Below are 27,666 nucleotides of genomic sequence, written 5' to 3' on the forward strand. Positions count from 1 at the left end.
AGATCATGTAGTTTAAACTCCTTGATTTTCAGATAGGAAAGCTCAGGCCCAGAGAAAGTATGCTCATACCCAATGTCACACAGAGAAGTCAGTAATGAGGACCAGGCTGCATCCGACACCACTGGGATCAGAGATTCACACACTTACCAGGGATGCTTGCTACATCCCCAAGTGCTCTGGGCCTGTTTCAGTTATTAATTGGAATAATATCTCCACTTTGACTACTATTATTTTTTTTTCCTTTTTTGAGACGGAGTCTCACTCTGTCACCCAGACTGGAGTGCAGGGGCATGATCTCGGCTCACTGCAAGCTCTGCTTCCCGGTTTCACGCCATTCTCCTGCCACAGCCTCCCGAGTAGCTGGGACCACAGATGCGTGCCACCACGCCTGTAGAGACAGGGTTTCACCATGTTAGCCAGGAGGGTGTCCATCCCCTGACCTCGTGATCCACCCACCTCGGCCTCCCAAGGTGCTGGGATTACAGACGTGAGCCACCGCGCCTGGCTGACTACCATTATAAAGGCAAAGGTAAAACAGTTGTGCATAACACCAGTGGCTAACATCAAACATCCACTCTCTTCCTTCTGAGTAGAAAACACTGTTTGAGAGTCTCAAAATATAAAAGGAAAAGTAAAAAAAGACCATCTCACCAGAGAAATCCATTAATGCCCCAAATGCTGTTTATCATTTCACTGGTTCACGAGACCCGCTGCCACACATCTGTGCACACTCAAAGGAGCCATGGAAGCCAAACAATGAACACAATTCTCTTCTCCCTACTCTCTACATCCTGCAGCTGCATTTTTAATTTAAAAATATCTGGCCTAGCACGGTAGCTTACGTCTGTAATGCCAGCACTTTGGGAGGCCAAGGTAGATGAATCGTTTGAGCTCAGGAGTTCAAGCCCGGCCTGGGAAACATGGCAAAACCCTGTGTCTACAAATAATGCCAAAAAAAAAAAAGAAAAAAAAGTTAAGTCAAGCATGGTGGTACTTGCCTGTGGTCCCAGCTACTCAGGAGGCTGAGGTGGGAGGATCGCTTGAGCCCAGGAAATCGAGGCTGCAGTGAGCTGTGGCTGCACCACTGCACTCCAGCCTGGGTGACAGAGTGAGACCCTGCCTCAAAATAAATAAATAAAAATAAAAAATTATATATATGCTTAAACCTTGTGTGTTCTTTTTTTGGAGATGGAGCTTCCCTCTTGTTACCCAGGCTGGAGTGCAATGGCACAATCTCAGCTCACAGCAACCTCTGCCTCTCGGGTTCAAGTGATTCTCCTCCCTCAGCCTCCCGAGTAGCTGGGATTACAGGCATGTGCCACCATGCCCAGCTAATTTTGTATTTTTAGTAGAGACAGGGTTTCTCCATGTTGGTCAGGCTGGTCTCGAACTCCCAACCTCAGGTGATCTGCCTGCCTCGGCCTCCCAAAGTGCTGGGATTACAGACATGAGCCACCGTGTCCAGCCCAAGTGCTGTTTTTTATTTACCAGAAGTGCTATTGAGCGCTCTCCTCAACTCCCCCTCCATGGAGTGTGCATACACACAGCAGCAAAGGTGAACTGGTATCATTAGTAACTGGCATGTTTTCCTCCAATGTCCCCATCCCTGTACACTTCAAGGAAAGGGTTAATAGGAGAAGCAAAAGGAACATTTCCTGCCAAGCAGCCAAAATGATAACTAGTCCATTCAGGGACTAGACTCATGACTCTCCCTCAAAGTAAGTGCCCACGTGTGCCAGATTTTCAGAAACCGTGCACCCACAAATCATTAGACCTAGGGATACGTTTGCATAATAACCAATTCCCTGTCTACTGGCTAGTCCATGATTCTGTTATATTGGGCCTTGATTATTAAATCTTCATTTATCTAAGAAAGTCAAATAAATGAACTACTTTTACAAGTGGATCAGAGTTCCTGTTGGTCAAGAGAATATAATGCTTTAAATCAGCTTTGTAGGTAATAATTAGATCTTAACTATGCATATTAGATATATACTCTAATTAGCTTAGAACATCCTAAGTGGGTTTCTTAAGAAGCTACTATATTCACTCAAGCTATATTTGTTTAGTAACCACAATGAACTCCACATTTTAGTTATGTGGATTATCAACCCAAGAGCCATACAAATCAGCCCCTCCCAGCAGCAGGGCCAAGGCTACTTTGTGCCAAAAGCTTCCTGTATATTATTGCTAATCTTCACAATAACCCTGCCATGGAAAAATCTCTACATTTATTTATTTATTTATTTATTTATTTATTTATTTATTTTGAGGCGGAGTCTCACTCTGTCACTCGGGCTGGAGCGCAGAGGCGCGATCTTGGCTCACTGCAACCTTCACCTCCCAGGTTTAAGCGATTCTCTTTCCTCAGCCTCCCAAGTAGCTGGAACTATAGGTGTGCACCTCCATGCCTGGCTAATTTTTGTATTTTTAGCAGAGACAGGGTTTTGCCACGTTGGCCAGTCTGATCTCAAACTCCTGATGTCAGGTGATCTGCCCACCTCAGCCTCCCTAAGTGCTGGGATTACAGGCATGACCCACCGCTCCCCGCCTGCAAATCCTACTTTTACAGTAATTGGTTTTTTAAAAAAATAACTTCAGCTATAATCTTCAAAGTAATGAAAACATCTTAATGTAGCTATTTTTCCCCAAAAAAACCTACATTAGACTGCCTTGTCCCCATGTGAGGCAGACGTGCTGAACAGATTTTATCTGCCTTCCTTACCATGCTGGGCTGCCCCCTCCCCTCTGTCAGGCTGTCAAATTCGAACTTCTGCTGTCATCACATGTGCCAATAACTGCTCCCTTCCTACCACTTGGCCACTGCTGAGCTTCAGGCCTTAGGAATCACATAAACAGGCTTGTTTAAATTACATGTTTAGTGGGAGTTAATGAGGGCTCACGGAATAAAAGGCAGAGCCTCCGTGGAAGGGCTTTGTCACAGCTGCCTTTGGCCAGCACCCCCCTCCTTCACCAGCAGGACGGAAGCCCCAGGGTTGAAATGGCTGGAGGAGCAGACCCTGCATAATGACCCCCAGGTGGATCTTTACACCAAGTTTATGATCAATTGCATCTTTTATACTAAGTTCTCCGCACTTGAGGGTCACTTACATATCACTGCTGACAAAGGGACAAGAAATTACTCTATATTACTCTATATATTTCAGAAATGATTTAAGTAATACATTAAGGAAAATTTAACTATAAAATCTGGAGGCACCAGAATAAATTACTAGAGGAAGTTCTAGAATCATCTCCTTTGGGAATTCCTAAGTCAAACGTCCATTAATTTGGAAAGATTTATCTATGCTTCTACCAAGAGTCAAAGGAACAGAATGAATATGTTTGGAAGGTTCTTGCCATAAGACACAATATTTTATGTTTCAACATATACTGGCATCCTGAAAAAGGAGTTTATCATAAATGAAAGTTGGAGACTTAATAAAAAGTGTTAAAGAGGACAGGATATAGGATTAGACAAACCTTTCAATGCAACCAGGCATGTAATTGCTCTACTCGCCATCTGTGCAAAATGCCAGCCAAAAATAGGAACTAATTTCAAGTGCCATCAGTTTTTTGGCCTCACAGGCCACAAATGAGCACTGTGACTTTTCATTTCCATGTGTAGCTTGCCTGCCCTGTCAAACCTAGAAAAGAGAACAAGAGAGGCAGCTCCCTGAAGTTAGAAATCAATGGGAAAACACGGCTGGATTGCAAGAGCTGCTGGGCTTGGCTGGTTTGGCTGGGAGTGAGGCGCATAAACAGAAGGCATGTGAACAGAGACAAAGGTGCAAAGAGAACCACATAGAGCAGAGAAGAGGACTACTCTCAATGGTGTCATGTTCTGAAGTGGCCCTGCCTGGGCTGGGAGCAGTGAAGTGTGCCTCTCATCAGATTACCACATGAATCACCCAGACAACCCACAGGGACCTTTAGCTTAGGACAGGGTACACGAGGTTTTCCAACTGTCATCTCCTGTGAATAATTTAAGAGTACACTTAAATGGAAATCTTTCTATGAGGTAATTTGTACACACGAATAATGAAAGCTTATCTCAATATCAAAAGTAAATACTTTGAGCCAGATATTTATAACTAAAAAAACAAACCAACCAAACCGTATTACCCCCAGGACCACAGCAAACACACTCCCCATAGTACATTAAATCCTTCTTCCTTTATCCACCTTTCCACCCACCAAGGAATGAAACAAGTGATTGTACTCTAGAAAGAAGTCGTGGAAGGCAAAACAGAGCTAATTACCTAATCAGCGCCGGTCCTGTTTTCAGGTTGCCCTCAACTACCACTGCTTTAAAACTTAAAAGAAGGAAAAGCACTGACTTCTCATTAAACCCTGGCTTTAAAAGCCACAGTGCCTTCAATGGAATTAATAGTGTTGTTCCCCTCAAAGGGAAAGACTCAACACAAACATTTATGCATATGTATCACCACCAGCCCAACTCCCACCTTTCAAAGCCTTCATGCCTGAAAAGGGCGAACAGATCTGACACCCTAAGCTTTAGCTGCACTGTCCCCATGGCATCACTTGATACAGAAGCAATATGACAGATTATTGTTCTCAGTCCCCTGAGGTGCAAGGGGATAAAGGATGTCGCTGGTAAAGAAGCAGCCACTGACAGAGAACATGGACGTCAGAGGCTTGGTAAGCAGTACATAACCAAGAATGCGACATCTGTACCAACTTTCACGAAGAAAATGCCCCCAATCTAAGGAGTTCAGATTACAAGAAACCCTAAAACAGCATCAACTTTGAGATTCTTCTAATATAAGAAGACCAAGGGCAAACTTATTCTGAGATCAAAATAAAATTCCAAATAAATAATTTTTTTAAAAATCATGATTTCCTTTGTTCTTGATATCTTTCCTACAGCCTCTCCAGTGATCACTGTGGTTATTTTTTTTAATCTACTCAACCAGTTTTTTTTTTTTTTTTTTTTTTTTTTGCAAATTGTATTAAGCACTTAAAATCATAGGAGCTCTTATTGAAACGCAGAGTGTGATTCCGGTCTGGGGAAGGGACTGAAATTCTGAACTCCTAGAAGCGCCCAAGTGATGCTAGTGCACAGACCGTGTTTAAGTTAGCACAGTGCTAGACTATAATGCCCCTGAGGCCAGGAAGCTCATCTGTCATCTTCCTGTCCCTTATAGCAGTGGTCCCCAACCTTTCTGGCACCAGGCACCAGTTTCATGGAAGACCATTTTTCCATGGACAGCAGGGTAGGGGGTGGTTTCAGGATGAAACTTCCACCTCAGCTTATCAGCAGCATGAGATTCTCATAAACAGTGTGCAACCTAGATCCCTGGCATGCATGGCTCACAACAGGGTTCGCACTCCTATGAGAATCTAATGCCGCTGCCCGTCTGACAGGAGGTGAAGCTCAGGCAGTAATGCTCACTTGCCCACAGCTCACCTCCTGCTGAGCTGCCTGGTTCCTAATAGGCCACGGCCTGGGGTTTGGGGACCCCTGACTTGTAATACCTTACACACAGCCAGCATTTAGCCAATGTTGGTTGACAAGGTGAAAAAATGGAACCATCCATCATTTCCATGTTATCTTTTTATTTTGATCTTAACAAGTTTCAGTGTAAGGAGATAATTAGGCCTTTATAGCAATCATTCCTTTATCACTAAATCACAAAAAGCAAAAGTAAAATGTATAAACTGGCAAACAGTATACAATCTGAATTAAAGTGTTAATAATAAAACCCCATTCATAAGGCCATACTGTTTCACTTTGGGAAGAAAGAAGGTTATTAACTGATAGGCGTATGCTTTTCTTCATTTATTAGGACATCTTCACTGCTTCCATCCACGAAAACTTCAGAATCCAATGATCCAGGCCAGCCTAGTGCAACCAACAGTGAGCCAAATCAAAAAGCAGCCCACATTCTACCTGATAATCCACACACAGGCTGGGATCTGCTGGGTTCTACTAGGTGAATTGAATTGCTCCATGCCAGTGGGAAAATTTTTTTACATCAGTTTTTCCTAGTAGATGTTTAAAAAATTACAAAGAATTTTCCAATCGACCTTATGTGACCTTCTAAAGCATTTATTCTATTTAACTCTATCTTTAAAACTATACTCACTATGGCTCTATAGTGCTTGTACTGAATATATCTGACTTTCAACATTTTATCAATTCAGCCTACTTTTACTGTGCTACTCCTACATGCTAAATATATGTGACACATTGCTTGATACAAGCAGTGATTTCCAGTGAAGCAGATAAATCTTACTTTTAATAATCTATTAACAGAATTGAATATAAAGTAACTAAAATTCTTTAATCAGGAGCACCCAGGAAGCAAAAACATCGAGTATGTTTCCAAACAAGGAAAGAGACAGAAATGTAAATACATACATTTAGAATTACTGCAGCTAGGCATCAGTATGTGCATCACCTCCAGAAATGGCGAAGAGCCCAGTTATAGGGATCAGTTCAAATATTTATTGATCTCTTGCTAGGAGATGGGCCAGGCAGGCTGATTCTAAAGCACAAAAGATAGGGCCCTCCCCTAGAGGAGTATAAAATGTGTTGTAGGAGACAGATATGCACAGTTACTTTCAACATACTGCAAAAAAATAAATACAAGAAACAAGTAGTAGGCCTAAGTCAAGCCTCTGGGCTTGAGTAATTTCTTCGGGATGAGATGTACTCTCTAGCTGAGTTTTCTAGTGGTCGGGAGATTTAGCCAACCAGTGGTGTGTTAGTAAACTGGCTCTCTGGGGTGGGGATGAGGGACATGGGAAGCCATGACTTATAATACATATTTGCCAATTTCCATGATATAAAGGCTCCCACTATGGCCACTTTCAAGCTACCAACAATTTAACAACCAGCCTGCTAAAATCTTGAAATTTAAGAACTGGCTCCCACAGTCAGAATGTGCTGGCTCCAGTACACCACTGAATTTGGCCAACACAATCTTTTGGCAAACACAATAACTTCGTAGAAAATTAATAGCCCCACAATTACCAGTTCTTTAGGTATTAGCATGGGTGGAGGGAGAGAAATCTATAAATGTTACCTGACACGGGAAAAAGATACGTAGGTATGATTCAGTTAAGGATCTGGAGATGTAGACTATCGTGGATTAGCTGGGTGGCTATAAACGCGATCACACGTGTCCTTTCAAAGACAGGAGCAGGGGGAGGTTTCAGCCAGAAGAGGAAAAGGCCATGTGACCACAGAGGCTGAGATCGAAGTGATTCAGCCACCAGATCTGGAAGAAGTGAAGAACTGGATCTTCCCTAGAAACTCTGGAGGGAGTGCAGCCCTGCCAACACTTCGATTTCAGACTTCTGGCCTCCAGAGCTATGAGGGAGTAAATTTCCGTTGTTTTAAGCCACCAAGTTTGTGGTGGTTTTTTAGAGCAGCCGTAGGAAATTGATGCAGTGGAGTACCAATGGGAGTTTTGCAATCTGCTCTATCTTTAGGCATTTCTGTTCATTTTGTAAGAATTCTGAGATTTTTTGCACTCTCATACTTTTCAAATTTTCTAATTCGTTATCAGTCCTTTTTTGGTGTTGTTTATAAAAGCAAAAGTTTGGAAGACTAGGCCTAACAGGGAATGAGTAGAGGCAGTTTAAGTTGCCAACAACTAGCAATTTAGAGAAATTTTTCACAGGCCTGAGCACGGTGGCTCACACCTGTAATCCCAGCAGTTTGGGAGGCTGAGGTGAGAGGATCATCTGAGGTCAGAAGTTCGAGAGCAGCCTGGTGGTCTCGAACATGGTGAAACCCCGTCTCTACTGAAAATACAAAAATTAGCCAGGCATGGTCGTGTGTGCCTGTAATCCCAGCTACTTGGGAGGCAGAGGCAGGAGAATTGCTTGAACATGGGAGACTGAGGTTGCTGTGAGCCGAGATCATGCCACTGTACTCCAGCCTGGGCGACAGAGTGAGACTCCATCTCCAATTAAAAAAAAAAAAAAAAAAATCAGGAAAAAAATCAAAGCAGGATCTGCAAGCATTTACACCAAGTGTTGTGAGGCAGTGACACTGGGTTGGTGTGGCCTCAGGCTCTTACTTTCTGAATCTTGTAGTCTACTCTGTAATATCAGCATGCCCTGAATGAGGAAAAAAATTAGATTTTGAGGTTCTACTTTTTCTTTCTTTTTTTTTTTTTTTTGAGTCAGTCTTGCTCTGTTGCTCAGGCTTGGAGTGCAGAGGCACGATCTCGGCCACTGCGGCCTCTGCCTCCCATGTTCAAGTGATTCTCGAGCCTCCACCTCCCAAGTAGTTGGGATTACAGGCATGCACCACCACGCCTGGCTAATTTTTGTATTTTTAGTAGAGACGGGCTTTCACTATGTTGGCCAGGCTGGTCTGGAACTCCTGATCTCAAGTGATTCGCCTGCCTCAGCCTCCCAAAGTGCTGGGATTATAGGCGTGAGCCACCGTGCCTGGCCCAAAGTGATCTTAATTTAAAGAGCAGTTTTTAAATCACTGAGAATATGTAAATGGAATACGATAAATAATCTTCAACAATTTCAGGGCACTCCATTTCAAGACCAAAAAATCCCTTTTCCCCTGAGGAATAACTGGATGACCATGAATGAGAATGTAAAATATTTAAAAAAGAAAAGAAAAAAAGAGATGGGACCAAAAAAAAAAAAGAGATGGGACAAAAAAAACTTCGAAAAATTTTGAAACCAGTAAGCAAATAGTCATAATGACCCATTTGCTTTCAGTCACCCTGTTCTAGACAGATCACTGCTGCCATCTTGGTAGTGTAGATGTATTTGATAGGTGAAGATACTGAGGAAGAATGTGATGAAGTATCTCACCCAAGGTCCTGAGCTGAGCATCCGCCCAACCCCAAGTCAAGAGCCTTCCCTTTAACTGCGCTGAGGACCACTGCCTGCGGGTGTCTCCCCTGGGCTACTGCCATGCCCCGGGAACTCGGCAACCAGCTTTTGGCTGTGCACCTTCAATTTGTCCTCCCCACCACCAGGCACACCACGCTGCATGCCTCCACGCCCTTGACTCTTTATCTCCTCCATCTCTGGAACATTTCTCATCTTTTCCACCGGCTTTACTTTTACTCACCCTTCAAAACTTCTGCCGGGAGCTGTCTCAATTCAAATAAGCAAATGTTTATTGGGTCCTGTATCACTTAACTACTGCTGCCTCCCAAACTCCCACAAAACCCAGTGGCTTAAAGCGTCATCACTTACAATTTCTCACAAGCTAGTGGGTCATCTGGAGGGCAGTGAATCTCAGCTGAACTCGGCTGAGGGTGGCTTTGCTCCAAGGTGGCTGTCCCTGTGTGCCTGAAAATGAGGAATTTTCTGGGACATGGAACTGCAGTTTTAAAATGGGGGAAGTCGTGGGTACAGGGGATGGCTGGTCACCTTGGCGGTGACCTCCAGGTGTCCCTCCCGCTCCTAGGACTAGCAGGCCAGTCCAAGCCTGTCTTTTCCATGGCAATGGCACCAGAGAGCATAAGCTCAGCTGCAGAAGCTTCCTAGGCAGGAAGGCTGCTCACTTTCCACTGGCCAAAGCAGGTCATGTGCCCAAGCCCAGCATCATGGGGCAGGGAAATAACTCCACCTGCCCAAGGAAGTGGGGACAGGGGGTGAATATTTCTGAATCTCATCTACCACAGGCACCTACTTGGGCAAGTTACCAGGGGTTAAAGGCTCCAAAAACACCATTCCTGACCTCGGGGATTGGGCTATGTGAGGTACCCCTGCTGTGTGTTCCCGTAACACCCCATGCAGAGAGATGCTTCACTTCACCCATCGCATCTGAAATTATGCATTTGCCATTCCAGACTGTAAACCACCCAAGAGAAAGAACTGAGGCTTTTGTCACTGTGTGCCCAGGACCCAGCATACAGTAAACACTAAATTAATGTTTGTTAAACTGCACTGGTCCATCATATGCTGTTCATCGTCAGGTTCAACTCTCTCCTGACAGATGAACTCAAGTTTCTTTACTGGACCTCCTTTGATATTCCCCCACATAATCTAATCTGGCCTGATTAGATACAGAGCCAGAGAGCATATATTTTAAGGCTTTGTCAACTGTATAGTCCCCACTGCAACAACTCAATCTGCCACATGAGGGAGGCCAAGGTGGGAGGATCACTTGAGGCCAGGAGTCGGAGAGCAGCCTGGAAAACAAAGTCAGACACTCCCCACACCCCACCTCCCACCTTGTCTTTACAAAAAATAAAATGAGTTGGGTGTGGTGGTGCTCGCCTACAGTCCCAGCTACTCAGGAAGCTGAGGCAGGAAGATCATGTGAGCCCAGGAGTTTGAGGCTGCAGTGAGTTATGAATGCACCACTGCACTCCAGCCTGGGCAACAGAGCAAGATTTTATCTCAAGTAAATAAATAAATAAAATAATATTAAAAACTTTCCACTCACTCTGCAACTAAAGAACTATAGACTTGGTATCTCTTATAAACTAATTCACCTGATCCTTTTCCTACAACCTTGTTTGTGTAATTAAATGAACACTTCACAGCACGATCTAAAAATTGATTTCTATGTTTCTATATTCAATCTGCAAATCTGATTAAGAGTATAGCTGTTTGTGTTTCTCTCACATACTATCTATTAAAATTTCACTCTTTTAAAACTTAAAAAATTTAAGATGACTGTATCTTTGTATATTTTTCTCTTCAGCTCAACACTTTTTTACAGCCATGTGCACTGCCAACTCTCCCGACAGTCATCAAAATCCATAAATAGAAGGGCTATTTAGTGAAGGGGAATCCAATTTGATAATGACTACTTCAGTGGTCCCTGTGCAATTACTTTTGTTACAGTCTTAAAGTAATGAACTCATTCGATAAGGAGAAATGTAGAGAACAAAAGGCCTAAAGAACACTTACGACACTCAGAAATTTGAGGTTGAAACACTTGTTCCCCAGGATCAAAACTGGGTAGGTTAAATCAAGACAACTTCTATTACCATTATATGCTATAGAAGATATGCCATCAAGAAGAACTTCAAAGAAGGACGAAGTACCTCTACAAAGTAAACACCATGCCCTTTCCACTGACGGCAGACTGGAGTGGACTGACAGAGACTGGCAAGCACAAACGGAGACATTTGTTCCAGGGATTCTCCTTCCTAATTGTCCTCCTCCCAGCCCAGCCACGCAGGCATTTCCCTGAAACACAGGAAGAACTACAACAGAGCTGCCGCAAAATGCACCTGTGTGGGTAAGGACCACAGGGCCTTAACCCTTGGCTCTCATTTCTCTCCTTGAACCCCGGCATGCTACAGACACCGGGCCTTTATTTCTTAGAGTTGTTATGAAAACTAAGTGAGAAATGCACATTATTAGCACTCAGTAACTGATAGGTTATTTCCAGCAACAGCAGGAGCAGTCCTTGAAATAGATGTGGCTGGTGGACCAGCACAGATGATTGGCTAAGGCTGGAAGCAGATGATTACTTACACCTGGCGTGTACAGGGAGCGGGAGGTAAGCTGGGATTGAGAGTCAGATTCCCATCAGGAAAATACTTCCCATCAGGGAGATATTTCACTCCTGCCAGAATTATGAGGAAAAGAAGTGAGCACCCAAGTCTCATCTGTAATAATACAATTCTAAAAGTGACCAACTTGTGTCATCTCACCTAGTTGTTAGGCATATTTTTCTTCACTAAAGGATGTGAGGCAAGGAATGGTTCAAAGAAAAGTGAAATTCCAACAAGTTAAAAGAAATTACTACAAAAATAGCACAAGTATAGCTACCTTACCTCATAAGGAATGTCAGTTAAACGACTGAAAAATTTAAAAAATGGAAAACTCCAAATTTGGTCAAACTTCTCTCTCTCTCTCATGTTCCATCCTAAAGTTTGTTTCACTGATAATTTTTCTAGAGAAAAAAAAAATGAACACAGAAGAAAAATACCAGGCACTGAATCACTCCATAAAATACACACCATTGGTTGCAGTTGATAAGAAAATGCTTAGTTAAAAGTGAGTTACATTTCAAAATAGGGGGAAAAGGCAAGGAATGTTAGCTCACACCTGTAATCCCAGCACTTTGGGAGGCTGAGGTGGGAGGACTGCTTGAGGCCAGAAGCTCAAGACCAGGGAAACATTGCAAGTCCCAGTCTCTACAAAAAAAGAAAACTTAAAAATTAGCTGGGTGTGGTTGTGAATGCCTACAGTTCCAGCTACAAGGGAGCCAGAGACAGGAGGATCACTTGAGCCCAGGAGTTCAAGGTTGCAGTGGAGCTGTGATTGTGCCACTGCACTCTAGCCTGGGCAACAGAGCAAGACCCCAACTCTAAAAACAAAAACAAATAAGAAAAAAAAGTTAATGTCAAAATCTTTTTTTTTTTATTTTTTTAGATGGAGTCTTGCTCTTGCCCAGGCTGGAGTGCAGTGGTGCAATCTTGGCTCACTGCAACCTCCACTATCCAGGTTCAAGAGATTCTCCTGCCTCATCCTCCCAAATAGCTGGAATTACAGGCACCTACCACAACATCCAGCTAATTTTTGTATTTTTAGTAACGACAGGGTTTCACCATGTTGACCAGTCTGGTCTCGAACTCCTGATCTCAAGTAATCTGCCCACCTTGGCCTCCCAAAGTGCTGGGACTACAGGCATAAGCCACCATGCCCAGCCCAAAATCTTTAATTTATAACACAGTCCAACACCAGTTATTCAGCACATAGGGAATTACAGCAGGGTATAGCCTACCCTTGAGGTACAGTAAGTAACATCACTTAAGAAGTAACAAAGTCACTTAAGAATTAATGTCAGTGTATGCTCAGCCACTTCCAGAAGACACACCCTTTACAAAATGAGATTACAATGAGGTCTGAGGAAAGATTAAAATCTAATTTACTTAACTAGGGTAAGCTTCATAATAAAGTCTACCTAGAGAAATCAATAGTCTCATCAAATGTTCTGCCACCAGCCTAATAAAGGTAGTGGGGAGAATGTGAAAGAGGGGATGATCAGTAAGCATTTGCAGGTTTAGGATCCAGAGCCAAGCACAGGGCTTGGGACACTGTGAGTACCCTGTGTTTGACAGCCTCGTGCTGCTCAAAAACAAACCACAGAGGATGGGTCAGGCCCAAATGAAACTGCGTCAGTGCTTTCATTCTCACCCATGGCTGAACATCAGAGCCATCTTTCATAAAGGTTCTTATTCAATAGGTTATGGGTAGAGTGGGTTTGAGGTTTCTTGTTTGGCGCATGTGTTTTTTTTGGGTGGGGACGGAGTCTCGCTCTGTTGTCCATGCTGGAGTGCAGCGGTATAATCTCTGCTCACTGCAACTTCCACCCTCTAGATTCAAGCGATTCTCCCGTCTCAACCTCTCCAGTAGCTGGGATTACAGGCACCGGCCACCACGCCTGGCTAATTTTTGTATTTTTAGTAGAGGCAGGGTTTTGCCATGTTGGCCAGGCTGGTCTCAAACTCCTGATCTCAGGTGATCCGCCCACCTCGGCCTCCCAAAGTGTTGGGATTACAGGCGTGAGCCACCACACCTGGAGGCACTTGTGTTTTTAAACAGCTTCATGCGCCTGGAGCAGTGGCTCACACCCGTAATCCCAGCACTTTGGGAAGCTGAAGTGGGTGGATCACCTGAGGTCAGGAGTTCAAGACCAGCCTGGCCAACATGGTGAAACCCCCGTCTCTACTAAAAATACAAAAAATTAGCCAGGTATGATGGCGGGCACCTGTAATCCCAGCTACCCGGGAGGGCATCAAGAGCAAAACTTTGTCAAAAAAAAAAAGAAGCTTCATGCTCTGCGTAAGGTAAGCCTCCTACCCTACATTTAAGAACTACTGATCTTTAAGAAAGTTTACATTCTGTTTATAGATAGAGCTGCCAAGTTAAAAGCTGATTCTGTGTTTCAAACGATAATATTTAAAAGACAAAGAAAATGAAGAAGCCTGCCATTTTTTCGATTCTAATATTTTAAAATGTTTAAATGCACATCAGATGCAAAGCCTGAAATTCACTGCCTTGGAAGCTTCCCATGGAACATGCCAAGGTCAATGGGTCTCTGAGTCTAAAAGGACACAACCTGGCTCCATCAGGAAGGACACAACAACAGACACTGCCTCCCATGGTCACTAGGAAAGTTAAGCCAAACACTTTATACTGTTTATTTGTTTAAGTTACAGAAACTTGGGGCCCAAGAAGGGCTTAGAGATAATCCCATCACACACCTTCATGGTACAGATGAGGAAACAGAACCAGAAAGGTCATGTGCTAGCAGTGATGCTTGCCCCTTGGTGGCAGGAATCACATCTCAGCAGTCTACTGCTGTGTGGCCCAGCACCTAGCAGGTACTCCATAAAATCCTTAGAAATTAATTCTCAGGGCTAGGTCATCAGCAAAGTTGGGACCCAGAAACAGACACAGTTTAAAATAATAACAATAATAACTGGCTGGGCCTGGTGTGGCTCACACCTGTAATCTCAGCACTTTGGGAAGCCCAGGCAGCAGATCACTTGAGGTCAAGAGTTCAAGACCAGCCTGGGCAACATGGTGAAACCCTGTCTCTACTAAAAATACAAAAATTAGCTGGGTGTGGTGGTGTGTGCCTGTAATCCAGCAACTGGGAAGGCTGAGGCAAGAGAATCGCTTGAACCCAGGAGGCAGAGGTTGCAGTGAGCCGAGATCACGCTATTGCTCTCCAGTCTGGGTGACAGAGCAAGACTTCATCTCAAAAATAATAAATAAAAAATAAAATAACGACACTGCAACTACACTGAAAACAAACTGAGTCTAAGTGAAGCCATTTTCCAAGGTCATACACCTCCAGCAGCATGGAGCTTGAATCTGTCTTCACCACTGACTTGAATCACCAGAATCATCTGTCCATAGAACAGACACTTGGCATATTAGAAAACATTCCTTCGGAGATTAATACAGCAAGCTGATCTCTTAAAACGTGTTGTTGTTATTAAATTTTAACAGTTTGGGTGAAAAGAAAGCTCTAGAGAAGAGGAAATTAACTTTGTTATATTGCAACATTAAGGGTAAATGGTTTGACTTAGAGCAGATGGCTCTATTAGAAATAAGACTTTCAACGGCTTCTTGTTAGTGTCGTGGTTAGTATCCCCGCCTGTCCGAAATAAGACTTTTTACCTCATCCACACACCCCACTGAAAATCGTTTGAAATCCCGCCTTCCATATGGAGCCACCCTCAGAACACGACGTGCAGTGCCTGTAATTGACCAGCAGGTGGCAGAACAGAACAACCCATCCTCAAGAAAGCCACAGGCAGAGGAAGAGAACTGGTGGGTGGACCATCAGGGAAGGAGTATTTGTATCCTAACACCCGCCAAAATTGCAGTAGGAACCCGCAAAGGATCCTGCATCCAACTAAAATCTGCGAGTGGCTCATAAAATGAAAGCAGTCAAGTATCCATTAGCTTCAACAACCTGGAGATTAACACTCAGAAGTGTGTCCTGTGCATTCACTGGACAGTATAGGTGAGGCGTGAAGGAGAGAGCACAGAGGGCATGCCAGCATCCCTGGGGCCATATCAAATGACCTGATCCCCAAATGATGCGGGGTGCTTATTAAAATACAGACCTGGGGCCCACCCTAGACAACCAGAGTATGTGAGGAGAGGACCAGAGAATCACCTGGGGGCCTCATCAGCCAAGCGGGGGCCCGGCTGGCTTGTGCACTACGGCACTGCCATAACCTGCCCACAGGTGAGGAGTCACCTTCCACCACGTGCTCAGGGTAGGCAGCAATGTAGAGGCTTGGCAGAGACTCGCTTGCCCCTCGCTGCTCAGCACACAGAGGGTTCAGTAGGGTCGCCTGTGACAGTCTCTGTACCTGCACCCTCCCCAGCCTCCTTTTACCCTAAACCCTCATCTATGCCTTCCCTGTCCTGTTCATTCCACCTCCTTCTCGCAGTAGGAATGAATTGGTTTCCTCCTGTGCATCTTCAATCTCTTCTTCTAGATAATATGCTCCTTTCCCTCTGCTGACAACCTCTGATCCTCTACATCAGACAGCAAATCGCCTCTCCTCAGCCGGCTGCTCCTCTGAGATGGCACAGCCCCAGCCTCTGCATCCCCAGCACTCCCTCGTCCTTGGCCCTTCCATGTTGGCATCCACACTGATCCTTCTGTGGGTCCCCAGCCACCTCAGAAATGAAGACACTGAATATGCTGACCGGGCTAGCTCTGAGCCTGATTGCCAGCCTCTAGTGTTTTTCTACAATATTTCTACTCTTTTTGTTTTTTTTTTTCTTGAGACAGGGTCTCACTCTGTTGCCCAGGCTGAAGTCCAGTAGTGCGATCTCGGCTCACTGTAACCTCTGCCTCCTGGGTTCAAGCAATTCTCCTGCCTCAGCCTCCCAAGTAGCTGGGACTACAGGCGCCCATCACCATGCCTGACTAATTTTTGTATTTTTAGTAGAGACAGCATTTCTCCATGTTGGCCAGGCTGGTCTCAAACTCCTGACCTCAGGTGATCTGTTAGCCTTGGCCTCCAAAAGTGCTGGGATTCCAGGCGTGAGCCACTGCACCCGGCCTACTCATACCTTTCATGTTGCTCTGGTTGTTCCAAACCTTTAGGTTTTCCCTGAAGCCTACTCCCACCTTCACTCCCAAACTCAAAGATAATCTCCCTTTGCATAAAACTACAAAGAGTCAAGCCCCTCCTTTCTCCCTTTCCCTTCACTCCCTGAGGAAAGCCCCTGCCCCTCTTCCCTCTGGTTCTTCCTTTTGGCCTACACATCCTGCCCAATCAACCACCAACTCCAGCCCTGATCTTGTCAAACTGCTGTCCCGGGGCCTCTACCTCATCAAATCCAAGCTCCTCTGCCTTCCATTTCATCCCCCACAACAGAGTGCAACCTGTCTGTATGGACTCCTCAGTTCTCCATCCTCTTCAGCATCATCCCTGACCCCTGAAGCGGCTGTTTACCCTCTCCATTGGGAGAACCGGCATAGTACCAGGAAGCCTGGTCATATGGGATTTCCCTCCTTTGCACCGTTGCTTACTGATGTCAGACCACTGACACCTCTCCTGTCCATCAGTGATAATCAGTTCGTTAAGAAAAAATTTAACTTTGTGGATGGTCAGTAAAATTTTACTGGATAATGTAAGAAGCAAGGCTTTAGTCTTTTCCTTTCCCCTCTCAAAAATATGCTGGAACAACACAGAAAGAGGCAAATAGCACAAATATTTTAATCAGGCAGGGCTGGGTTGTAATCCTGATTTCAGCAGGCCTGTGTATTGACCATTGATCTCGGGCAATCCTCTGGGAATCGCCTCCTCTCAAGAAAAAGAACAGCAATACTGCCACCTAGTGACCATATGGGGCAAGCACGGAGCACTCAGGAGGCACTCAGACCTACCTTTCTGAACTTGAGAATTTGCAGGATATAATCAGCAAAAGGAATAGGTAAGGGGCTATTGATACCAGTTATCAAGGGGGGAAACACTGGTACTAAATATTATACTGTGGCTTAAGTTGCAGAAAAAAGGGATAAAATTATGAAAGCTTTCAAATATTATTAAAGCAGTCCCTCCCCTTTACCTGTCTTTCTGCAGTTGAATTCAGGTACCTGAGGTCAACTGTGGTCTAAAACATTAAATGAAAAATTCCAGAAATCAACAATTCATAAGTTTTCTCTTTTTTTCTTTTATTATTTGAGATGGAGTCCCACAATGTTGTCCAGGCTGGAGTGCAGTGGCGTGTTGATCACAGCTCACTGCAGCCTCCACCTCTAGAGCTCAAGCAATCCTCCCACCTCAGCCTCTTGAGTGGCTGAGACCACAAGTACACGCCCCCATGCCTGGCTGATTTTGGGGGTTTTTTGTTTTTTGTTTTGGTAGAGCTATCTCCCTGTGTTTCCCAGGCTGGTCTTAAACTCCTGGGCTCAAGTGATCTGCCTGCCTCAGCCTCCCAACGTGCTGGGATTACAGGTGTGAGCCACCCTGCCCAGCTAATTCATAAGTTTTCAATTGAGTGTGGTTCTAAGTCGCGTGATGAAATCTCCCACCGTCCTGCTCTGTCCAGCCCTGCACGTTCACATGAATCATCCTTTTGTGCAGCGGATCCACGCTATGGACACACACTCTCCTGAGTTACTGAACAGACTATTCGGTTATCAAATTGGAAAAACATAATGTATCTAGAGTTCCGTAGGATCCATGGTTTCAGGCATCCACGAGGGTTTTGGAACCTATCCCTCATGGATAAAGGGAGACTACTTTAACTTTTAAAGTTCCCATTTGAAAATGTTTTTTGGGTTTTTTGCTCAATTATTCCATGACAATAAATGCATTCTCATAGCCATAATCAAATTAAAGAGAATTTAATTATCACCCTCAAGAAAACTACACTGTTTCCTGCTCCCCAAAACACAATATTAAATACCCACATTATCACTTTTCAAGATTGCATAGGTAATTTCTAATAGGTCCCACACCCACATTTCAAGGTACCTGTCAATTTAGCCTGCATGAAAGAAAACAACTGAATGAAAATAGAACACAAGATTCTTCATATACAAAAATGACTGTGTAAAAACTACATAGGCCAGGCACGGTAGCTCACACCTATAATCCCAGCACTTTGGGAGGCTGAGGAGGGTGGATCACTTGAGGCCAGGAGTTTGAGACCAGCCTGGCCAGCATGGCGAAACCCTGTCTCTACTAAAAATACAAAAATTGGCTGGGCATGGTGGCAGGCACCTGTAATCCCAGCTACTACAGTCTCAGGCTGAGACATGAGAATCACTTGAGCCTGGGAGGTGGAGGCTGCAGTGAGCCAAGATTGTTCCACTGCACTCCAGCTTGGGTGACAGAGCGAGACTGTCCCACAAAAAAACAAAAAACAACAAAAAAAAAACAAGCAACAACAACAACAAAAAACCCTACATGTCCAGAACTAAAAGTGAAAACTGACAAGTATGCAGGTAATTGCCCTTAAGGAAAAAGGTATGTGGATATATTTTAGTAGGCTGGTCTAAATATTTTCTAAATATCGTAAGACATATGAAACAGGGTGGCTAGGAGCTGCTATTTCAGCTTTCTAAGAGCAATTGTGATGGAGCAAAACTTTTGCCTGTAGACAATAATTAACCTTTCTCCAAAAGCATCACATATATATCATTCTATATATCAAATGCCACAGCCACAGGAAGTCAGTTGCCCACAGCCTTATAAATCAAAGTTTACTTGCTTCCTCATTTTCTGTTACAGACTTTCCTAGCCAAACTCTGTCACAGCAGTTCACTTCAAAATTAAAAATAAAGTTTATTTAATGGAGCCTTGATGAATCCCATCTGAAAGCCATTAAAACATACACACCCACTTCCACACAAACCAGAGAATCAGTAGAATTCAAAGACTTATTGAATCTTGAAGCTGGAAATGATCCGAGTGACAAATAATTCACATCTCCTATTATTCATAGGAGGTAGATGGGTTCTGTGATTCCAGCACTGACACAGAGGCAGTCAGGAGCACTGCTGGGACTAGAATCCCATTGTCCTTGTCCCAGTCCAGGCTCTGCCCACTCTCTCATGCTTCAGGTCTGGCTCTGAAGTTCATGATTCCCCCTTGATAGTCTTCAAGTACATCAGTGAGTCACGTTTCCGTTTCCTCTCACTGTTCCAAACGCTGGGCTTTGGTAGCACAGAGTTCATTCATTCACAATCATGCTAATTCACTCATACAAAGAGAGTGCTAACGCACTTAGGAATTACGACTTAACACACAACCCTCAAATCAGTGAGGCCAACGGCTAACTAAATTTAAAAATAAAAGGAAATCTAGCCCTTAGCACTCAAAATACTTCCTTTCAACCTACTGTAAAACAACAAACTCACTTTCATTAGCAGATGAAAAGTGAGTCATTTCTTTCTTCCAGTAGACGGTCTCCCCAGGCACAAACTCATGCACATTATATTTCATGGGACCTTTTAAATATTTACTTGTTAGCAGTATTCTTCCTTTCGGGTCAAAGATTATAGTATTTAGCAACACAAAGAAAGCTGAGGGATAGTTATGAATTAGTAAACTGCTTTGCCAAGCCTTCCATTTGTTAATTCAGTCCAACTTCAAAGAGGAGTTTAAAGAGAGGTTCAGCTGTCAGAAATTAACTCTAAGAAAACCGCTGAATCAAAAAGTGACTTGGGCAGTTTTTCCCAAACTGGTGTTAAGGAAAAACTGTTCAGTTGTAGGTATAGGAGCAAAAAGTATCTTCCTATGCAAATAAGCTTAGGGCAAACAAAGTTTTTAAAAGGTTTTTTGTCTTGTTCACTACAGGACTTTCCCAGCCTTTGACATGCTAATGTTGCTGTAAATTTCCAGGGATGTGGTGGGGGTCAGTTTATTTTGATCACATTAATCATGTAGTCGGGGGATGTGGATAAAATAGGAGAAATGCACTACACTGATTCAGCAGCTTCTAAGCAACAGAGAAAGGGTTTGGCTAAAGTACCAGTATTTTTGGTATTCAGTAGCAAAGAACAGTTAGACTCTCATTCACAACTATTTCAGGACAAGGTGGGAGTATCTATTCAATCATTGGGGAGAATGAAGCTACGTAGAACTAAATCCTTGAGAGCTTAACTTACTGCCAGTAGGACTGCCAATTTCGCGGGGCTTCTGCAACTGCTCCCTGGCTCTAAGCAAAAACAGCCCCTGTACCTGTTCTTGGGGACTGACGTGACGTCGTTGAGTATTTTCCCTCACCTCTTTGATCTTCATGCACTTGTCTATTTCAATGTTTTTTGACCATGGCTGTACATCAGAATCACCTAGGGAGCTTTTCACTCTACAGATGTATGGGCCCATTGCCAAATCTACAAAATACAATACGATTCCCACAAGCAGCACCCAGAGCTGAAAACCACTCTTCTGCTTCCTAGGAAGAGCTAGACAATAGACAAATAATTGAGAGGCTGTGTACTTTAAATTGCGCACATTGACACTGACAAGGAAAGGGCGACATAGCAAGATTTTAATGAGACCCCAAGTTTACAGATTTCTCTGTATCACTCACTCAAAAGTGGACTTTTTCTTTTCTAGATGATTTTCACAAAAAAAGAAAAATGTACTTTGAAAGGAGCAAAGTGCTTAAAACAAGGAGTGCACCACAAAATCGTTCAGGGGCCGCCTGCTGTGGTCAGCTGGCTGCTGGTTCACACGTGAGCCCAGACCCTGTTCCCCAGCACAAGCCCCATCCAGCACATGACCCTAATTTGCAACTCAACATTTCACTATATGTCTTGGACCTTTGCAAGCCACTTTAGAAATTCAAAACCAGAGATTCCCACTACGCTGAAGCCAAGCCTACTGTACAATATACATCACAGGGTGTAGGCCTCTGCAGGTCTTCTAAGTATGTCAATCACCTACAGAAGATAAAAAGTGATTTTTTGAAAACCATTTTCTTTCTAAATAATATTTACTTGAGCTATTTTATGCATACAGTCTCTAGGCAGTATATGTCAGGAAAAGGACCAGCCACTAAGAAGAGGAAGAGAGTTAAAATTAAAGATACAGGCTGGGTACAGTGGCTCATGCCTGCAATCCTAGCACTTTGGGAAGCCAAGGCAGCAGGGTCATTTGAGGTCAGGAGTGTGAGACCAGCCTGGGCAACATAACGAGATCTTGTCTCTGCAAAAAATATTTAAAAATTAGTCGGGTGTGGTGGCAAGCACTTGCAGTCCCAGCTACTCAGGAGGCCAAGGTGGATCACTTGCGCCCCAGGAGTTCTAGGCTGCAGTAAGCTGTGATCCTGTCACTGTACTCTAGCCTAGGCAACAGAGTGACACCCTATTTCTTTTTTTAAAACAGATATATTAAGTCTTTTTTACAAAAGTGAATTTCAATAACTTCAATATCATAGGGGAACCTGGAATCAATTATAAAAAGATTCTCTCCCTCTTTCCTTTCTTGAATTTTTTAATCAGCAGAAAAGATATTTAGGTACAATGAATGGGTACGAATAGCATAGCATACAGGTGAAGTTGGAAGATTTCGGAAACAAACCGCTGAGTCCTATGGAGACAATGGGTAAGAGAAAGTGGAAAGTGAGGGATCCAGAGGCTGCCATGCCACCCTTGCACTTATGCTCCATGATCTATATAATTGGCAGAGGGACTCCAATATGGCCCGACTTTCTCCTCCTCATTATTAGCATGGTGGTGTTTCTGGGTCTCTTCCCTTCCAACACTGCCCTTCTTCCCAACCCCAAGAGAAAAAAAGGCCATAACCCCTGCTTGGAAGCTAAAACCAAAAAATATCCAGGATGAAAGTACGTTTTCCTTTGCAGATCTTATGCAAAGGAAAAGGCATAGAAAGGTAATGGTCTGAATGCCTTCCAGTAGTCAATAGTCGATCCAAGGAAGGCAAAGGGGCAGAGGAGGCAGAATCTACCTCTGCCTAGCAATGGAGTAAACCTAGACACACCGCTGAAACCCACTGGACATCAGGACTGAACAACGAAGGGGTTAAATTACCTCCCCAGGGCTCTCCCAGCATTCCATCCAGGGTTCCCATCCACCAGCACTGATGCTACTTGGCAGTTTTGAATAAACAATACAACATCTCAACTATTGTTAAACTACAATGGGAGGCCTCCGGCGTCATGTGGAAATTATTTTTAAAATGAAAGCTTTTTCATCAACTGCATGAAAAGCACTTAATAAATCCAGAAACAGTCTAAAAGGATTATGTGGACAAGCCAAAATGTGATTTTGATGGACTAAGTGGATTGCTGAGACACATCATGACATTTGAAACCAAGTGCAGAAACTGAACTGTATTTCATTTGTTAAAACGCTTAAGATTATAAAGGAGTGATACATTTGGCAAGGTAGCCAAGGTTCTTGAAAGAATCAGCAGCGCCACAAAAGGACATCGAGGAGCTCAATGCAGCTAATTTAAGCAGAGCTGCTCCTAAGAGGTGAACCAAGCTTGGTAAGTTTTTAAGTTCACATCCGTTTCTCACCCACAATCAATTGGCGGGGGTGGGGGGGAAGTTCTGAAAGCTTCCATGAGATAATCCTTTAAAATAGTCTCTAGAGGCAGCGGCAGCAGCAAATTATTCATTCCTACCTTGCATGAGTTAAGCGTGACAGAAAAACTCTCTCAAGCAGAGTTTGAAGTGCTCAGGGTTCCCGCCTTGCAATTAAAAGTTAAGACCTCCCGGGAGATGGAGACCAGCCTGGCCCAGGTGGCAAAACCCTGTCTCCACCAAAAAATATAAGAAATTAGCCGGGTGTGGTGGCGGGTGTCTGTAATCCCAGATACTCAGGAGGCTGAGGCAGGAGAATCGCTTGAACCTGGGAGGCAGAGGCTGCAGTGAGCCAAGATCGCACCACGGTACTCCAGCCTGGGCGACAGAGTAAGATTCTGTCTCAAAAAGAAAAACAAAAAGTTAAGACCTGCAAATAGCGAATAGAATACAAAAGCTTAATTAAGTGCTGGCATATGAAGCATCAATCCATAAAAATGGCTGGTTAGTTTCCGAAGTTTTGATCTGATGTCATATAGCCTAAAGAACAAAGAATTTACAGGAAATGATTTTAGGAGCCTGGAAATTTTAATTCCATCTCAGATACTGTTATTTCCTTTTAATAGTAAAATCTATATAACCACTGATTTGACAAGTTTTTCATTTGGCTGCCTGTGCTATTAATCGTCACAGAACTTTAGTCCAAAATTCAAATCAAACATCACCATATGCCTCACTTCCAGGTCCCAGGTACATGTTGTTCCTTTTTGGTTATTTTAGTGTGGACCGCTTGCTTCCTTTAGCAGCTGCACATTAGAGAGACCAAGAAGTGAACATTATGAGCTGGTAAAGTACCTGTAAGCAGCAGAACAAACCAATCACCCTCTACTGTGAAAAGTTGGCCTTGGCACACCTGAAAGCAATGAAGTATGCACACTTCCCTGTATGCATGTTATCTTCCAATTAAAAGTTAAAAAAAATTAAAAAACAAAAAAACTCAAAACATTGCTATGGCCGGGCACAGAGGCTCATGCCTGTAATCCCAACATTTTGGGAGGCTGAGACAGGAGGATCACTTGAGCTCAGGAATTGTAAACCAGCCTGGCCAATCAGGTGAAACCCCATCTCTACAAAAAAAGCAAAAATTAGCCAGGTGTGGTGGGGCATTCCTGTAATCCCAGCTATTCAGGAGGCTGAGGTGGGAGGATAGCTTGAACCTGGCAGGCAAAAGTTGCAGTGAGCCAAGATTACGCCACTGTACTCCAGCCAGAGCGACAGAGCAAGACCCTGTGTCAAAAAAAACAAAAACAAACATTGTTCTTTATGTCACATATAGCCTTATATCAATCTGACAGCTACATTTAAATATAAAAGTATCTAGTAGGTTTACCAATAGGTCATTTGGGGTTAAAAGTAAGAGAAATGCAGATTTGTAATCAAAAGCTAAGGGTTAACAGACAACATTCTAAAAATGTGGAAATCTAATGTAAACTTCCAATTTCATATTTCTTAATTCCAACTCCAGACAAAACAAAAGTATGTATTTTACTGAGCTAGTGCATTGTTGATAGGTATCTGAAATCCTCTAATGAAGACCTCAATCTCTTAATTTTCCTGCATTAAGTGGAAATGAATTAACATATAGAATGAATGTGTATTTCTTGAGGGCCCCACACACCAGGTAGAGAGGAAACTAACTGCTAAAGACCCAGGGATGAAGGAGGGCAACATGTGGTCTGATCTTAGTGGGGTTAACACTCAGGAAGACAGTAAGGCAGTGGAATGTGAGTGAGTAGGCACGATTACAACAAATGGTACGTAACTTTGAAATCTGTGAAATGCATGGTTTTATTTTACATATACCCTTTTATATATACAATAAAAGATGTGGCATGTATTAACGTTACCCAATGGAGAACTAATTAATGGAATTCACTAATGAATAAATGGAATTTGTCCCTTTCATTCTTACTGATAGTGGTCGTTTGAGGGGGTTGGAGGGTCTCTTTCACTCTCTCCTTTCTATTTTATTTTCCTTTGTTCATCTTTGATTTTCTCATCTCCTAGTCTGGTTTCAAACTCATGTCTTTCTTGCTTTCTGACACTCATCATCTACATTGCTTAGTTCTCCTTTTGGTATTGACAAGTATTGGAGACCTTATGGAAAGTGCTGGCCTAGCTTTCTATTACCTGATATTTTTCCCCAAATTGCCACCTAGGAAGTCTGAAGTTTCACTCCTATTAGTTCATTGACATGTCTAACCCCAGATCAATTTCTTTCCAAACCAAGCCTCTGCCTCTTACTGCCATTTCTACATTTACTTTTTAGCCTATTGTCATTCACTTAATTCAATAATGCAGAATGCCTGGCAAATCCCATTCAAAAATTTCCAAGAGATGGGCTGAATTTAATTCCAGGGTTTTTTTGTTTTGTTTTGCTTGTTTTGTTTTTGTATTTAGCTGATACTCTGAATTCATTTTTGTTATCAAGAGATTTTTCAGGGAGGGATGGGGTGGCTTTAGATTTAGATAGACCTGAGCTTTTTAATTGGTTTGATCTTGTATAAACTGTACGAATCTGAGGGACACAGAAGGATCTGGTAACTTGCCCGGCATTTCCTCTCAAGCTCCACATGTGTGTGAAGGGGCAGCTTGGAGAATGTATATAAAGCATTTAGTCAGTGCTGCACGTTACGCATGCCTCCATAAATAGTGGCTATTTTAAGTAGCATATATCTGGAGGAATGTGGGCTTCCCCCTTCCTGTGGGAATATTTCTTCCATCCTGCCTTCCTTTCAAGCAGTCATCCTCTATTCTTCTTGAAATCTTGAAGGAACAATCTATGCTGTTGCCTTTATTTTTTTTGTTATTGTGTTTTTATTTTCAAAGACAGGGTCTTGCTCTGTTGCCCAGGCTGGAGTGCAGTGGTGTGATCACAACTCACTGTAGCCTTGAAATCGTGGGTTCAGGCAACTCTTCCACCTCAGCCTCCAGAGTAGCTTCCCCCACCCCCCTATAGAGACAGGGTCTCACTATGCTTCACAGGCTGGTCTCAAAACTCCTGGCCTCAAGCGGTCCTCTTGCCTTGGTCTCCCAAAATGCCAAGACCACATGCCCAGCCATGCTTCCATTTTTTTTTTAATGCACAATTCTTGCCTCCGCCTACAGCAACACAACTTCACAACTTTTGCCCCCACTATGCTTATAAATTATAAATGTCTGCAGAGTGTGTTTAAGCCTCACTGCTACATCAGGTAACTGCTTCTTTGCTTTCACCTTCTTTGCTGACCCTTTTCTTCAGACTGCACCTCCAAAGCTGATGTTTATACATGGCCCTTTCTGGGATTCTCTCTTCTTTTCCCTGGTGATAGCTTCCAGTCAACATAGCTTCCACCACCGTAACATGTTACAATGATTCTCCAAAAATGCTTTCAGCACCGATACCTCAGTCACCATGCCCAGCTTTCCTGGATGCCTAATGTCCTCCACTCAACATTTCCAAATAAGAATTCTGTCTTTCCTCAAACACAGTCTCTGTCAAGTTAACACCAAACCTATCCTAAGGTAGAATTTTTTTTTTTTTTTGAGACAGAGTCTCGCTCTGTCGTCCAGGCTGGAGTGCAGTGGCGCGATCTCGGCTCACTGCAAGCTCCACCTCCCGGGCTCACACCATTCTCCTGCCTCAGCCTCCCAAGTAGCTGGGACTAAAGGCACCCGCCACCATGCCCGGCTAATTTTTTGTATTTTTAGTAGAGACGGGGTTTCACCGTGTTAGCCAGGATGGTCTCGATCTCCTGACCTCGTGATCCGCCCACCTCGGCCTCCCAAAGTGCTGGGATTACAGGCGTGAGCCACCGCTCCCGGCCAAGGTAGAAAGTTCTAAGTCAACATGGGTTCCTCCCTCTCTCTCTTTGAATCTCTTTAATCCATATCCTTAATTTGGGCCCCAGTTAAATGAAAGGATTTGTACAGTAACAGGTACTCTAAAAAGAACCAAAATCTACAGGTTCCATTCCTCCTTACTCTCCCTTACCTCATAATTCCATGAGAATGGGCTTCTAATAGTTCTTCCTGCTTCCCATTTTCCAGTTCATCTAACCAGAGATGGCTTCACAAGACCCGCAGGTAACACTCAGATCCTTAAGAGTGTCATACTACAATGCCTGTCCCAATTTGGTTATCATATTAGTTAGCATTTTTTAGCTAAACATAACAGCAACTACATTTAAGCAATGGGAACATGTTAGAAGCCCACAATGCTAGCTCACTGAATCCAAGGTTAGGAATACAACTCATGTCCAGGAAAAATGGGAAAGAGTCAATAATCTGTGAAGTCGTTTCTTTCCATGTTGTTTGTGCCTTACTCTTTCTCTCTGCAAATCATCTTCCTGTACTTCCCAGTCCATACAGCAGGGCAGTGGCTTAGAGCACCTCTTAGGTGTTGAATTGTGTCCTCTGAAAAAAGATGGCGGAGTCCTAAACCCTAATACCATATTTGGAGATAGGGTCTTTACAGAGGTAATCAAGTTAAAATAAGGTCATTAAAGTAAGCCCTAATTCAGTATGACTGGTCCTTATTGAATGGGGAAATTTGGCCATGGAGACAGATGCATAGAGGGAAGACAGTGTAAAAACACGCAGGGAGAAGACGACCATCTACAAGCCAAGGAGAGTGGCCTGGAACAGATCCTTCCCTCACAGCCC

This window comes from Nomascus leucogenys, chromosome 3 (genome assembly GCF_006542625.1).
Source record: "Nomascus leucogenys isolate Asia chromosome 3, Asia_NLE_v1, whole genome shotgun sequence".
NCBI classification, from domain to species: Eukaryota; Metazoa; Chordata; class Mammalia; order Primates; family Hylobatidae; genus Nomascus; species Nomascus leucogenys.